Source organism: Chlorocebus sabaeus, chromosome 21 (assembly GCF_047675955.1).
Source record: "Chlorocebus sabaeus isolate Y175 chromosome 21, mChlSab1.0.hap1, whole genome shotgun sequence".
Taxonomy (NCBI): Eukaryota; Metazoa; Chordata; class Mammalia; order Primates; family Cercopithecidae; genus Chlorocebus; species Chlorocebus sabaeus.
Window position 1 is genome coordinate 37,973,004 of NC_132924.1, and position 17,179 is coordinate 37,990,182.

Genomic DNA, 17,179 nt, shown 5'->3' on the forward strand with positions numbered 1-17,179 from the left:
TCCACTGGACAGTGCCTCAGCAGGGACTCTGTGGAGGCTCCAACCCCACATTTCCCTTCGGCACTGCCCTGGCAGAGGTTTTCTATGACAGCTCTACTCCTGCAGCAAACTTCTGCCTAAACATCCAGACATTTCCATACATCCTCTGAAATGTATGCAGAGGTTCCCAAACTTTGATTCTTGTCTTCTCTGCACCCCCAGAGCCAATACCACATGGACGCTGCCAAGGCTTGGGGCTTGCACCTTCTGAAGCAATGGCCAGAGCTATGCCTTGGCCCCTTTTAGCCATGGCTGGAGCTCAAACAGCTGGGACACAGGGCACCATGTTCCAAGGCTGCACAGAGAAGGGGGACTCTGGGCCCGGCCCATGAAACCAATTTTCCCTCCTCAGCCTCTCAGCCTGTGATGGGAGGGGCTCTGTGAAGGTCTCTGACATGCCCTGCAGACATTTTCCCCATTGTCTTGGGGATTAACATTCAGCTTCTCATTACTTATGCAGATTTCTGCAGGGGGGCTTGCATTTTCCCCCAGAAAATGGATTTTTATTTTCTACAGCATCATCAGGCTGCAAATTTTCCAAATTTTTATGCTCAGCTTCCTCGTGAATGCTTTGCCACTTAGAAATTTCTTCCACCAGATGCCCTAAATCATCTCTCTCAAGTTCAAAGTCCCACAGATTTCTAGGGCAGGGGCAAAATGCCACAAGTCTCTTTGCATAGCAGAGTGACCTTTACTCCAGTTCCCAGCAAGTTCCCATCTCCATCCAAGACCACCTCAGCCTGGACTTCATTGTCCATATCACTATTGGCATTTTGGTCAAAGCCTCAACAAGTCTCTAGGAAGTTCCAAACTTTCCCACATTTTCCTGTCTTCTTCTGAGCCCTCCAAACTGTTCCAACCTTTCCCTGTTACCCAGTTCCAAAGTCGTTTCCACATTTTCAGGTATATTTATGGCAGCACCCCACTCTCTGTGGTACCAATTTACTGTATTAGTCCATTTTCACACTGCTATGAAGAAATACCCGAGACCGGGTAATTTCTACAGGAAAGAGTTTTAATTGACTCACAGTTCTGCATGGCTGGGGAGGTCTCAAGAAACTTACAATCATGGTGGAAGGGGAAGCAAACACATCCTTCTTCACAAGGCAGCAGGAGAAAGAAGAATGCATCAGATCTCGTGAGAACTTACTATCACAAGAATAGCAGCAAGGGGGTAACCACCCCCATGATTCAATTACCTCTCACCGGGTCCCTCCTAACACACGTGGGGATTATGGGAACTACAGTTCAAGATGAGATTTGGGTGGGGACACAGCCAAACTATATCACCCAGGAATGACAGAAAAGGAAGTATACATGTTTCCCCCTGCTCGTTCTTTAGATTTGTGTTTCCAGGGCCCTATCAATGCTGTCTGGTCCGACTCTTTGTCAATGCTGTCTCAGCAACCAAGCAAGAAGAGTAAACAAAATCTCACTGAGAGCTGGACCCCACAAAAGCCATTACAGCACTGAGCAGATACCATCAGCCTGAATGTCAAATACAGCTGCACCAAGTCCACAGCCTCACTAACTCCGAGCATCATCTCTCTTTAGCCCCTGACCTGCAGCCTGTTACCAAGTCCCCTACTAAGAGAATTCCAGAGTTCCTTAAGGGAAAAAAATAAATCTTATGCCCCACTTCCAACTAAAATATTCCTCTATTCCACCCAACTGAAGATAATTTTCACAGTTTACTGCAGACATGTACTTTAAACAGAAGCAGTTTAGCTTCTGGTTGCATTAAACCTTTGTTCTCCAGAATAATTTCTTGCCTTTATCTTACATAACCAGAAGGCCTACTGAAGTGTTGCTGTTGTTGTTATAGGAGTAATCTGCCCCCAAAAGTCAAGTCAGACTTCCATCTTTAGGAAAACAAAAAGGGTGCTGGTAATCTTTAAATAACTATTGCCAACCTGCATCCAAACCTTTGCTTCTACCCCACAAGGTTTCAAAGAATATTAATGATTCCATGTAATTCCATTACAAAAGTCCTGGTCCTATCTCAAAGTCGAGTACAGATGCAGACATTTTTCTGTTTCCCTCTGACCTTAACATAATGTTTACATTTTTGGAGCCCTCTCTGTCAACATATTTTTATGCCTCAATATCTCCAGGAAAATAATAAACTCTGTTAGTAACAGCACCTCACAGACTCCAACAGGAAGTTTCATTTTGGAGAATATCTAAGGTCTGCAATACACAGACCTTACAAAGACAAAGCAGAATTTTGAGAGGTGAATATTTTCATAGCTGAATTGTGTCTCGTCTGTTCAGGCTGCTATAACAGAATACCTTAGACTGGGTAATTTATAAACAATATTAGTTTATTGCTCACAGTTCCAGAGGCTTGGAAGTTTAAAATCAAGACGCCAGCAGATCCAGTATCTGGAGAGGACATATTCCTCATACATGGCAGCTTCTATCTGCCTTCATATGGCAGAAGGGGTGAACAAGTTCCCATGAGCCTCTCTTCTTCTCCAGGGCCCCACTTCTTACTAATGTTGCATTGGAGATTAGGTTTCAACAAATGAACATGGGGAGGAACGCAAACATTCAGAATATAACATTCCACCCTTGGCCCCCAACACCCATATCCTTCCCACATGCAAAATACATTTATTCCATACCAAATGGCCCCCAAAGTCTTAACTGGTTCCAGCATTAACTTTAAAATCTAAGTCCAAAGTCTCACCTAAATATCATCTAAATTAGATTTGGGTGAGACTCAAGGTATGATTCATCCTGAGACAAATTTCTCTCCAGCTGTGAATCTGTGAAATCAAAAGTTATACGCTTACAGAATGCAATGGTGGGACAGGCACAGGATAGACATTCCCATTCCAAAAGACAGAAATAGGAAGGAAGGAAGGGGTGACTCATCCCAAGTAAGTTCAAAACCCAACAGGATGAACAATCTTAAACCTTAAAGATGCCCCCTTTCCCGACACACTGGGGAAAAGGTCCAAGGCTCAAGGCAGCCCCACCTCTCACAGCACACACCACAACTTTCCCAGGTTGGAGTCTCCTGCCTGCGGTTCACCCAGCCTGGAGTAGCACCCCGGTGGTTCTACCACTCTGGGGTTTCAGGGATGTCCCCACTCCCATGGCTTTATGAGCTATTGCCATAGTAGGTTCTCTGCAATATCTTCTCCCCTGTACCATTTCTCTGCCTGGGCCCTGAGGCTGTCCATAGCATCCTATGAAATCTAGGTGGAGGTAGCCTGACCCCACAGCTCATGCACTCTGAGCATCCATGGAGATGGCACCTCACAAACACCGCCAAGGTTTATTGCCTGTGCCCTCAAAGGGGCAGCCACTGTGGGCTGCATCACACTTGGGCCCACTGGCACCACACCTGGGCTAGCTAAGAAGCACTGCACCAGAATGCAGGTAACAAAGACTTGAGGCAATACTGTGCTGTGAGGTCCCACAGACTCTGGAGGCCCCTCTTTTGACATGTCATGCACCACATGATATTTCAGTCAGTGACAAACTATACACAATGGTGGTCCCATAAGATTATAATACTGTATTTTTACTGTGCCCTTTCTTTTCTAATTTTTAATTTTTATGGATACATAGCAGGTATATATATTTATGGAGGACATATGATGTTTTGATAGAGCCATATATTGTGTAATAAACACATCAGAGTAACTGGGGTATCCATCAACTCAAGCATTTATCAATTCTCTGTGTTAGGAACATTGTACTTTTGCTGTATTTAGATATGTTTAGAAACGCAAACACTTACTGTTGTGGTACAGCTCCCTACATATCCAGTACAATAATACGCTATACAGGTTTGTAGCCTAGCAGCAAGATGCTATACCATATAGTCAAGGTGTAGCAGGCTGTACCATCAAGGCTTGTGTAAATACGTTCTGTGATGTCCATACAATGCTAAAATCATCTAACGACCCATTTCTCAGAATGTATCCCTGTCATTAAGTGATGCATCACTGTAGTTGATCTAATCTGTCCCCCAGTCCCTTGGGCCTCTGGGCTTTTGAGGAGAGTGGCAGCCCAGATGATCTCTCTGAAGTGCCCTAGGGGTCATTCTTCCACTGCCTTGATGAATAACACCTGGCTTCTAGTCTTACTAGGTCTTACTAGTCTCTTTATGAAATAGTCACTTGGCCACACTGTTTCATTCTTTCAAAAGAATGAAAAGCATTCTTTTCCATTCTGTAAAACGTGGTCAGGTGGACAATTTTCCAAATATTTAAGTTCTTCTTTCCTTTTGATTATAAATTTCATTTTTAATTTGTTTCTCTCTTCTCACATTTTACTTTATGTATATAGAGAAGGCATGCCACACCCTCAACACTTTGCTTAGGTATTTCTCCTACCAAATATCCTTTTTTCTCCCTCAGAAGTTCTACCTTCCACAAAATACTAGAATACAAACTCAATTCAGCCAAGTTCTCAGCCACTTTATAAACAAGATTGCCTTCCTTCCAATTTCCAATAACATGTTCCTCATTTCCATCTGAGACCTCATCAGAATGGCCTTTGCCATCCATATTTCTACCAGCATTCTGTGCATGATCTCTTAGGTAATCTCTAAGAAGATGGAGGCTTTCTCTACATATCTCTTCTGAGCCCTCATAAGAATCACCCTTAATGCCCTGTTCACTTCAATGTAGGTTTTTTCTAGCATGCAAACTCCAAAGTCTTCCAGCCTCTCCCCACTACCCAGTTCCAAAGCTGCTTCCACACATGTAGGTATTTGTTTTAGCAACACCCCACTTCTTGGTACAAATTTCTGTCTTAGTCTGTTCAGGCTGCTATAACAAAATACCCTAGACTGGATAATTTATAAACAACAGAAATGTATTGCTCACAGTTCTGGAGGCTGTGAAGTTCAAAATCAAGATGCCACCAGATTCAGTGTCAGCTAAGGACCCATTCCTCATACATGGCAGCTTCTTTGTGTCCTCACATAGCGGAAGGGGTAAATAAGCTCCCTTGGGCTCTTTTATAAGGGAACCAATTTCACTCATGAGGGTTCTGCCCTCATGACATAATCACCTCCTAAAGGCCCCACCTCTTAATACTACTGCATTGGAGATTAGATTTCAACATGAATTTTAGGGAGACACAACATTCAGACCACAGCATCCCTCCACTTTCAACCCTCACCTTCCCCCAAAATAAGAATAAGTTCTTGGGAGGAGCTAACTTACCGACTTTCCCCCTCTCATTATTTAATCCGCTTCATGTGTTTATTTCAAATTTTACCACTTCAAAAGTTCAAGTCCTTGTGTTACATTAATGTCTGCTTTCATTTTTCTTTATTCTCTGTTCAAACAAGTTGTTAAAGTCTATGGCTAAAGAGGGGCCATACAGAGAAAGCTAATGCTCATTTCATTAGAAAGAACTAAATTTTACACTTGTAGATTGGAAACACTGCCTCAAAACATGGTGATCTCTGATTCCTTCTACGTTCTCCTTAGCTTACAGATATCCGTAAAATGGTACACATGTGGTGAGCGAAGAAGAGTGCTATCCTACCAAATTTACTATAAATTTGAAGCCTTCTTGTGGTTTTTCACCTTTAGTTTTCTGTGTTTTGTTTGTTTTGTTTTGTTTTGTTTTTTTGAGACGGAGTTACACTCTTGTTGCCCAGGCTGGAATGCAATGACGTAATCTCAGCTCACCGCAACCTCCACCTCCCAGGTTCAAGCAATTCTCCTGCCTCAGCCTCCCGAGTAGCTGGGATTACAGGCATGAGCCACCATGCCCAGCTAATTTTGTAATTTTAGTGGAGACAGGGTTTCTCCATGTTGGTCAGGCTGATCTCAAACTCCCGACCTCAGGTGATCCACCCGCCTTGGCCTCCCAAAGTGCTAGGATCACAGGCATGAGCCACCACATCCAGCCTTCACCTTTGACTTTCAAAATGGAACAGTTGTATCAGGAATACTCCTCCTATAAACAAGACCAATATATGGAAATTGTATCATACAAAAGAAAAATAAATGCATATTCACTTTGTAAAATAACTTATCCAGTGAATTTCTGTACTAGCAAGTTTCCTCAGTACTTCAAAAAATAATGACACAATTTGTTTTAAATTTTGATTTTTAATGGGAGGACAGACTTTTGTAAAATGAGGTACAACTACAGCCATAAAGAAAATTCTTCCCCACCAATTCACCAATCCTTCTCTATTCATTAATATATTTATGTATATACTCATTCTAATCACGTGTATCCCAACGTATATAGAATATGAGTAACTGCACAAGTATACAATTGCTATCTGCTATTTAGATAACTGCTGCAACAACCTGTTTTCCATATCACACTAGAAGAGACTGAGCTGAAATGTCAGTTTTCAGAATAAACACTTTTAAGCATCTTACTTGTTGAGTCAGGAGTTCAGTAACTCAGGTGCCAAAGGGCTCTGATCTAACATTTGCTCATTCCTAGAGAAAACAGTTCTGTTGAGTCACAGGCAGAAAGATAAGGGAAACACTTTTAGTTCTCAAATTAAGGTAGTCACTCATTTTGCAACTGCATTCACGTCTGACAGCCTTGATAGACACATATTTCAGGAGAAACTTATATAAAGAAAATAAATTGCCATTTGGCACTTTTCATGCCTGGCACCCTCAAGGAGAAGAAGACCCCATCTTTATTCCACAGGCAGCACTTCCTGCTGCTTTGTTCTTTATTTAGTTCTCTTTAAAGTTCAGCAGCATTTTAATTCTTTTTCAAATTCTCCAAAATTCTAAACCACTCCATACGTGACAGAATTTTAAATAAATCCTCATAGTTTCAAAAGTATAAATAAAGTCCTGAGCCACCACTGAAAGCAGAAGCCAGTGTCTTTTGTCAGGTACCCTTGCCTTCAGGCCCATCTTGATGCCCTTGGCTGGCACCATCTCTCCCTTCCCCCTGGCCACAGCCACCTGCTGCCTTCCACACTCTTGGGGCCCCTAGTTTTATCCGTCATGTCTGCCTGCTACAGACTGGTGTTGCATCTCTCAGCACTGCATGCATTGCGTTGCATACTCTCATTCACCTTTCCTTTTTCCTAACAGGATCCTTACCCTTTTTTCCCCAAAAATTCACTCCTGCTCCACACCATCATGTTCTTCAGAAAAGCTAACTCCATTCCCAGCTTTCAAGCAGTGGATCTGATTAGTGTGAGTAAATCAGTACATAGCACTCTCCCAGTGACCATCATGGCTTAAGTTGGCCCAATCAAACTGAAGGGAAAGACAATCGGAAAAGAAGTTTTTTCTTACTCTCCTCTCCCTCTTCCGGACATGAATAAGGAAGCAGGAGGCCCTACTTGTCAGTGGCAGCCCCCTTGTGACCATAAAAAGAACCAAATTCAGTTTGAAGTTGATGTGGAAATATCTGGGATGAATTCTTGATGTCATCGTTGAGCCACTAACCATACTCCTCTGAAGCTCACCTGACTTCTGAACTTCTTTCTTGTAGCCCTTCTCAGAGGCTTTACTATTCCAAAATACATTGTGACCCTTCAAGAGAGAAGTGTGGTAGTCTGTCCTTTCCAACCAGATTTGATCACATAGCCCTGTCTCTCTCAAGGACTAGTGTTCCATGGAACTCGGCTTGGGGAACACCACACTGTGGTCATTTTAGGATTATCTGGGGCAAAAATGTCTCCTGACATGCTGTCAATCACTAGCTACTAAAGAGCTGGAGGTAAAGAATACACAACATAAATCCTTAAATCCAATGTTTCCTGCTTGAGATATACACTATGTGTTAATAGTTTGGAAACAATCCAAATTCCACAATCACCTAATAATTTCTCTCTTTTTCTAAACCAAGTCAATTTTAATTTATTAAATTATATATTTATGTTATTCATAAACATTTGGCATGATTACTCTGCCCCAAATATTAAAATACCAACAAAAACAAGGCTTACTTCTGCCTAACATTCAAAGTCACCCTGATCTGACCCTTCCCTTATTAGCTGTTTGTCACAACTCCCAGCCCAGTCTTCACCTTAGACTCATTACTCTCTCCCATCCCTGAGTCCTCAGCTCAGAGCCCAACCACAGCAGCCTCATCCTTTCCAAATTTTTTTTCAGGTCCAGAATTGCAAATTAATTTTAATTATACATTTAGTTACATAAGCAATACATTAATACATGCTGCTTATAAAAATCCAAATACTAGGCTAACATCCTCTTTGATAGCCCCAATTGTGGTTCTTTTCCTGCCTCTACAAAAGTAACCACTGTTATCAGTGTTATCAGCTTTACGTGTAACCTTCCAGACCTTTTTCTGGGCATTTACACACACATATATGGACCCACAGAACACATGCAGGCATCTTCCATTCTATTGCTGCTCACTGTCCTCAACTTGGTTATGGACAGCTTTAAGGTTCCGGAAGCCAGGAGAGGTATTAGCTCCTAGAAACTGGGATCAAGCAAAAGAGAAGTACAACTTAGTCCCTCTGGAAAAATGGATGACACACAGCATCCACTGTCATACCGAAAATGTCATATTCTCAGAGGGCAAGAACCGGACAGCAAAGCCCTCTCACAGGAATGCATGGAGGAGAGAAAAGGAGTTATGAGGTGTTAGGAGCAAGGCTGTCAGGCTCCCTGAAGAAGCCTTATGATATGGTTTGGATTTGTGTCCCCACATCTCATGTTTAATTGTAATCTCCCATGTTGGAGGAGGGGCCTGGTGGGAGGCGACTGGATCATGGGGGTGCATTTCCCCTTTGCCGTTCTCCTGATAGTGAGTTCTCACCAGATCTAGTTGTTTAAAAGTGTGTGGCACCTTCCCCCACCCCTCTTCTGCTCCGGCCACATAAGATATGTCTGCTCCCCCTTCACCTTCCACCAAGATTGAAAGCTTCCTGAGACCTCCCCAGTCATGCTACCTGCACAGCCTGTGGAATCACGAGCCAATTACACCCCTTTTCTTTATAAATTACCCATTCTCAGCTATTTCTTTATAGCAGTGGGGGAATGAACGAACATACCTTACAACCTCCATTGGATGTCACAGGGCAGCAATGGTTTGACGTAGGCAACACTCCAACCCTCATCAACACTGTGCAGTCCAGCTCTTCCCTGGGATGCTCTTCACAAGTCACACTCCACTCCCCCAGCCCCTCTCTACTTCCCACCCTTTCTGTCTGGAAAGCTGGGAGAGCTGCCATTTTGGATTTGGACAGCTACTTCCCAAACGTCCAACCAAGGGAAAGTGGGAAAAGAAAAGGCGGCCCAACCATGTTTAAAGTGGGTTTGCCTGTTCCTTGCCCACTCTTCAGTGGGACAGCCAAAACCGTTCTCTCCTGAGTTTGACAGAAACACTGTTAGGACAAATGTGCTAGTAGTGGCATGTTTTTACCCAGGATCAGAGAGAGAGCACAACTGGGGGTGAGTTGGAAGGGACCCCCCGATGAAGTGGCAGTACAAGGGGAAAAGGGTGCTGAGGAAGAGTCAGACACACATCTGCACCGGCTCCCATCACCTCCCTCCCCACGCACTCCACCTTCGCCCTCATTTCCTGCACTGAGCCTTTGGTTACGAAACCTCTTTTGTTAATATCCACTAGATGTATTTGAATAAAATAGTAAAATAGCCAATATAAATGTAAAGTTTCCATTAAAGACGACCTCACTAGATTCACAACTCCTTCAGAACAGCAAAGCCCTGTGTGAAGCCACCAGAGTGGGTGAGTGGGAGCTTCACCTGGGTTCCGGCAGTGCTTTTAATTGACTCAATCCTCAATTCTGGCTCATGTCCCAGAATACAAGGCAAGGCTCCTCTCTTCTGGTCATCTAAGCCCTCTGCCTTTTCTTTTCTTTTTTCTTTTGAGACAGAGTCTCACTCTGCCACCCAGGCTGGAGTGCAGTGGCGCAATCTCCACTCACTGCAATCTTCACCTCCTGGTGATTCTCCTGTCTTAGCCTCCAGAGTAGCTGGGCTTACAGGTGACTGCCACCATCGGCCAATCTTTGTATTTTTAGTAGAGATGGGGTGTCGCCATGTTAGCCAGGCTGGTCGCGAACTCCTGACCTCAGGTGATCTGCCTGCCTTGACCTCCCAAAGTGCTGGGATTACAGGCATGAGCCACCGCACCCAGCCTGACAGCTGCCTTTTCATAGAGAAAATCCGAGAACAAAGAAGAATACATATATATTTGGAATTTTGCCCAGCATAATAATCTCCGCCTTCCTCCCTGACTTCATGTCCTCCCGCTCTCTCCTCCCCCACTCTGTCCCTCACTGTCCCACTCACAGGTGATGCACCTTCCTGGTTTAGGCCTTTGCACACGCTGTTCCTCCTGCCTAGAGTGCTGCTCCTCCTGGTCTTTGCATGACTATTTCTTACTTGCCATTCACACTAAATGTCTCGTCTTGCTCTAAATGTCATTTCTCAGGCCTTTTCTGGATTTCTGCTCCAATATCATCACTTTTTTCAGATCTCTCTATTTTAGCTTTCTGTATAGAACATAGCAATATCTGATGTTTTTCTTTTTTCCTTTTGCTGTTGTTGATGTTATTTTTTAATTGTTTGACTGCTAGAATAGAACGGTAATGGGAATTTGCCTTGTTCATCCCAGTATCCCAGACATCTGAAAACAGAGCCTAGCATAAATAAGTATTGAATGAAATCAGTGAATCTCTGGACCTGCAACTTCACATGTAAGCCCTCGCATAATCCTCCTTCTATCTCAAAGCTTGTTTCTCATCCTTCCCTCCAACTCATGCTTTCCTCCAACCGTACTTATTTATTTAAAGTTCTCCTTTCATGCATGCTGTGTTGTCTTCCATTCTTTTCCACATACAGTCATGGGCCACATAACAATGTTTCACTCAATCGTGGACCACATATATGACAGTGGTCCCATAAGATTATAGTACTGCATTTTGACTGTACCCTGTTAATGTTTAGATGTATTTAAATCCATTGTGTTACAATTGTATTGCCATTGTGTTACATTGTGTTACTATTCAGTACAGTCATATGCTATACAGAGTTGCAGCCTAGACACAATAGGCTATACTATATAGCCTAGGTGTGTAGTAGGCTGTCATCTAGGTTTGTGTCAGTACACTCCGTGATGTTTACACTGTGATGAAACTGCCTATCAACACATCTCTCAGAACATATGCCCTTTGTTAATCCACATGTGACTGTACTGTTCTCTCCCTTTTCTGTTCCGCCACATATTGCCTGAAACCCTAGCTTCTCCACCCAACTGAGTCCTTCCTGTCTTTTAGTTGTTAGATCAAACATCACCCTCTTCAGAAACAGTCCCTACCTACCTCCTTCCATCCTCAGCCAGGCTACAAGTTTCTCCTCTGTGTTGGGAATTCTCTGCTTGCATGTACCAAATTATTTATGTCATTGTTCTGATTCTGTGTCTATTTACTCCTATTTACTCCCCTAGAGATTGAGATCATGAATGGGGGTCATGTTAGTTTCCATACATCTGCAGCCCACTGACAGGTGAGTACTCAATAAATGGCTGCTGAATGAATAAATAGGAAACATGTAAATATTTTGAAAGAAAAGAAAGAAGAGCACTAGAAAAACGCTCACTGCAGTGGCTCACACCTGTAATCCCAGCACTTTGGGAGGCCAAGGCAGGTGGATCACTTGAGGTTAGGAATTCGAGACCAGCCTGGCCAACACGGTGAAACCTCATGTCTGCCAAAAATACAAAAAATGTAGCTGGGTGTGTTGGTACCTGCCTGTAGTCCCAGTTACTTGGGAGGCTGAGGCAGGAGAATCATTTGAACCTAGGAGGCAGACAGTGCAGTGAGCCAAGAGTCACACCACTGCACTCCAGCCTGGGTGACAGAGCGAGACTCTGTCTAGGAAGGGAAGGGAAGGGAAGGGAAGGGAAGGGGAGGGAAGGGAAGGGGAGGGGAGGGGAGGGGAGGGGAGGGGAGGGGAGGGGAGGGGAAGGGAGGGGAAGGGAGGGGAAGGGAGGGGAAGGGAGGGGAAGGGAGGGGAAGGGAGGGGAAGGGAGGGGAAGGGAGGGGAAGGGAGGGGAAGGGAAGGGAAGGGAAGGGAAGGGAAGGGAAGGGAGAAGGAGGAAAGGAGGAATGGAGGGAAGAAAGGAAGGAAGGAAGGAAGGAAGGAATTCATGAAATGCAAGAGAAAAGACTTCATCTAAATCTTTCAGATTAAGAAAAAAATTCTGAATGAGACCTGAGAAACATCATATCAAAGTCAGAGGGATCTAAGACCTGCAGTGTCCCTCCTTCATCTCTTCCACTGGTTTTGATGCAATGATGTAGAAACCTACCAGATGTAGCCTTTTCAAATTATTTCTTTTATTATAAAATTATTGAACACAACAAAAGATAATCCAATATAAAATTATCTGACATCTAAACTAGACCTTCCTGTTAATATGCATACACCATGTCTTTGGGGTAGGAGTAAAAGGCCACAGTAGTAACCTACAGGTGGGATCCATGATTGTGCACTATCACCCTGTAGGTACCGGTGTGTGCTCTCACCAATCCACAAGTGCCTAGGCTCTCACTGGGGATTGGATTCAGTAGGAGGGCTCTCATTAGAGCAATATCGAAAACCTTTCTCCAGAGGCTCACCCTCCTAGCTCAGACAAGGGGATGGAAAGAATGCATCCCTGCAGCAGAAGCAAGTATCATGAAGGTATGAACATTTGAGATCTTATAATTAATGGACACCCCTTGGTTGTCCTGGTTCTGTATATATATACTGTTTCTGTTACCCCAACCATACCGTTGTAAACCTTATGTATATGTAAACTAAGCAACCCCAAAGGATTGGTTTTAGCTGTAGTTTTTATGTATATACAAATTAGACAATCCAATGTCAATTCTGGATATGGTTAAGCATACTTCCAGAGTAGGCTTATTTGATACCCTCATGCGTGTGGCTAGAGTTTTACATATACATGAGTTAGGCAACCCTAGTATGTAGCTCCTAACAAGATGTGGTGCTTCCTTACACTGGACACAAGCAGCTCTTATAGGTTAGTATGATAAAATAATGACACCAGAACTAGGACTATATAATCATACACATACTCTATGCAGTGGAGGCTGTAACATACACCGTATAGTCTTCCCTCTTTTATGGAGAGAAGTATACATATGGTCTATTTCATTCTGCTCATAAAAGTGATAAAGGGAGCCAAAGGACTCGAGGCTCCTTCCCAGGTCTATGATACCTTGCATCGATCCTCAACAAAGTAGTTTCCTTTCTATCCTCCTTTATTTCCTGGTGGTACCAAGGGTATGAACTGGGATAGACAGAAAGGGTCTCTCAATGACAAGATCTGCTCCCATGACATAAATTCTCTGCCCTTGACCACCTAAAACTTCTAATTGGCCCAATTTCTCTCCTTGATGTCTTAAGAGAAAAAAAGAAAAGCATTAAAAATTACAAGTCAGCAGGTTTATGGCCCATGTAAAGCAACATCTTTCTAAGAAGATGGAATCAATACCGATGCAACCCGTAGCCATACAATAGGAATATAAAGCAAGGAGATAGATTTCCCCAAGATTCATCTAGGCCTATTAGTTTCATTTCTGTAGTTGGGCCTCATATGTGAAAAGTCTCCAACAGGGAGAACTAGTCATCTAGAGATATAATATCCTAACTTTTCAAATACAGTCATGCATCATTTAAGGATGGGGATATGTTCTATAAAATGTGTCACTAGACAATTGCATCACTGTGCAAACATTATAGAGTGCTCATACACAGATGGCAGAGCCTACCACACGCTGAGGTTATATGGTAGAGCCTAGTGTTCCTAGGCTACAACCCTGTTGAGCATGTTACTGTACTGGATACTGTAGGCAACTGTAACACAATGTTAAGGATTTGTATATCTAAACATAGCTAAACATAGAAAAGATACAGGGAAATTATGGCATCAAAGATTTCAAAATGATACATTTGTATAAGGCACTCACTATGAATGAAGCTTGCAGGACTGGAAGTTGCGCTAGATAAGTCAGTGAATGTGAAGGCATAGGGCATTACTGTAGTACTGTACTACAGTAGAACCCTACTCCAGACTTTATAAACACTGTACACTCAGGCTTCATTAAATTTATAAAAATATTTTTCTTTTTTCAATAATAAATTAACCTTAGCTAACTGTAATTTTTTGACTTTATAAACTTTTAATTTTTTAAGTTGATTCATTTGTAATAACATTTAGCTTAAAACACAAGCACGTTGTACAGTTACACAAAAATATTTTCTTTTCTTTTTATTTTTCTTTTCTTTTTTTTTTTGGAGACAGGGTCTTACTCTGTCACTCAGGTTGAGTGCAGTAGCGCAATCACAGCTCACTGCAGCCTCACCCTCCTGGGCTCAGGTGATCCTCCCACCTCACTCTCCCAAGTAGTTGAGACCACAAGTGTCCACCACCATGCCTGGCTAATTTTTCTATTTTCTGTAGAGATGGCATTTTGTCATGTTGCCCAGACTGGTCTTGAACTCCTGGGCTCAAGCAGTCTGCCCAGCTAAGCCTCCCAAAGTGCTGGGATTACAGGTATGAGCCACCGCACCAGGCCTATTTTCTTTTTTATATTCTTATTCTATAAGCTTTTATCTATTTTTTAATATTTTTTTTTTTTACTTTTTAAAATTATTTGTTAAGAACTAAGATACAAACACATACATTTGCCTAGGCCTCCATAGGGTCAAGATCATCAGTACCAGTGTCTTTCACCTCCACATCCTGTCCCACTAGAAAGCCTTAGGGGCAATAACACTCAGGGCACTATCATCTCCTATGAGAACAATGCCTTCTTCCAGAATACCTCGAAAGGACCTGCCCAAGGGTGTTTTCATAAGGAAAAAGTGTACACAGTAAAATAATAAGAGATATAGTAAATACATAAACCCATAACATAGTCATTTATCATCATCAAGTATCATGTACTGTACATAATAATTGTATGTGGTAGACTTTCACACATCTGGTAGCACAATAGGTTTGTTCATACCAGGGTCACCACAAACACAGGAGTGATGCATTGTGCTTTGAGGATACAATGGCTATGACTTCACTAGGCGACAGGAATTTTTCAGCCTGATTACCATCTTCTGGAACTACCTTTGTACCTGAGGCCCATTATTGACTGAAACAGCCTCCTGCAGTGTATGACTGTACCTGCATTTACTACGGTAGGAAAATACACCATGCCCTGAGAATCCTGGGCCCACACTCCCTCAGACCTACATGGTTGTGGGGGTGTGTGGAGTAAACAGGTCAGGAGGAGAACCAAGTCAAGGTATAAATATGGCACATCTTCCTAAAGCTCAATTTTCTTCAAAGATTTAGAGAGGAAAATTATGTATATGTATGGTATAAAAACAAAGTTGAACATAAAGCTGCCCCTGCCTGCAGGTATTTGACATGGTTTTTTTTGTTTTTTTTTCTTTGAAACGGAGTCTTGCTCTGTCACCCAGGCTGGAGTGCAGTGGTGCGATCTCCGCTCACTGCAAGCTCCGCCTCCCGGGTTCACGCTCTTCTCCTGCCTCAGCCTCCCCAGTAGCTGGGACTACAGGCGCCTACCACCACGCCCGGCTAATTTTTTATATATATATATTTTTAGTAGAGACAGGGTTTCACCATGTTAGCCAGGATGGTCTGGATCTCCTGACCTCGTGATCCGCCCACCTCGGCCTCCCAAAGTGCTGGGATTACAGGAGTGAGTCACCGCGCCCGGCTAACATGCTTATTTTTTATGAATGAAACGTCAACATCTAGTCTGGCTAGTGAAAAGATTCGGGAAGGAGAGGGTCATTATTGATGATGGAATGATGGAACGAATGGTGTTTAATGCAACATGTTCATGAATTTTAAAGATTAAATGAAACTATTTATTTATTTATTTATTTATTTATTTTAGAGACAGGGTCTTGCTCTTTTGCTCAGGCTGGAGTGCAGTGGCGCAATAACAGTTCTCTGCATCTGCAAGCTCCTGGGCTCAAGGAATGCTCCAGCCTCAGCATCCCGACTACACATGCAGGTCGACACAGCTGGCCAATTTTTTTTGTAATGACTAGATTTTGCCATGTTGCCTAGGCTGGTCTCAAACTTCTGGGCTCAATCAATCCTACCGCCTCTACTCCCAAAGTGCTAAAATTAAAACCGCATGCATCCAGACAATGAAATACTTTTCAAAATTGTGAGTGTGCTGCAGACAATTTCAGGTTTTGACCCCATCCCCTACTCTTCCCAACCCCAGTCAGGCTGGTGGTCACTCCCCTTTGCCTTAGGGTATTTTGCAGTGGAAAAGTTTAAGAAGTATTGAATCCCTATGGATTTTCAGAAACATTGAATGAGGGCTGAAACCAAAAGGGATATTTGTATATACTTTAAATGTAGAGAAAATTTAACTAATCAGAACATAGCATCTCTCCATTCTAGAGTCTGTCCTTCTTTCTGCTGCACCACAGCCTCTCCCCAACAACTCCTGCAAAAAGAAACCCACGCACAAATCCTCACACCTCCAAGCATTCTGAGTCAGCAAAGCTTTATTTGCACTGATGATAATGTGCACTATACATGGACATATCCATCTACCCTGACATCTAACAAACCAGGCTGGGCACATCTGAGGATACAAAGATGAGTGTGGTGTTATCCCTACCCTGGAGAAATTCACAGGCATGTGAGGAATCCAGCTGTCAATTTTTAAAATATTTTATAATGTGATAAATTCATTAAAAAGCCACAAAGTGCTGCAGGAGCAGAGAGGGAAAAAAAAAAATAATTCCCTGCTCTACAAGGGCAGGGTAGTCACGGAAGATTTCTCAGATGAATCAGCATTGGGGGCTCCACACTTCCGGGTTTTTGCAGCAGCAAAGTGGGCCTCCTGGGTAGAATCAGATGTGCCCTAGAAATTCCTCTACCAAGCTGATTCTTCCTCACACCCCTCCCTCACTCCAGCCCTAACTGCTCCCATTGCCTACACTTCCCTCACAGCCTATTTTCCTAACTTTTAAATTATATTATCATTGCAAAAGTATTTATTGAACATCTTCCCTGTGAAAGGCTGCCCTTGCATAGCTTTTAGTCTAACATTTAATACTCCCAAGACACATATTTTCTACTCCTACTTTACTCATTGAGGCCGACAGAGGATAAATTACTT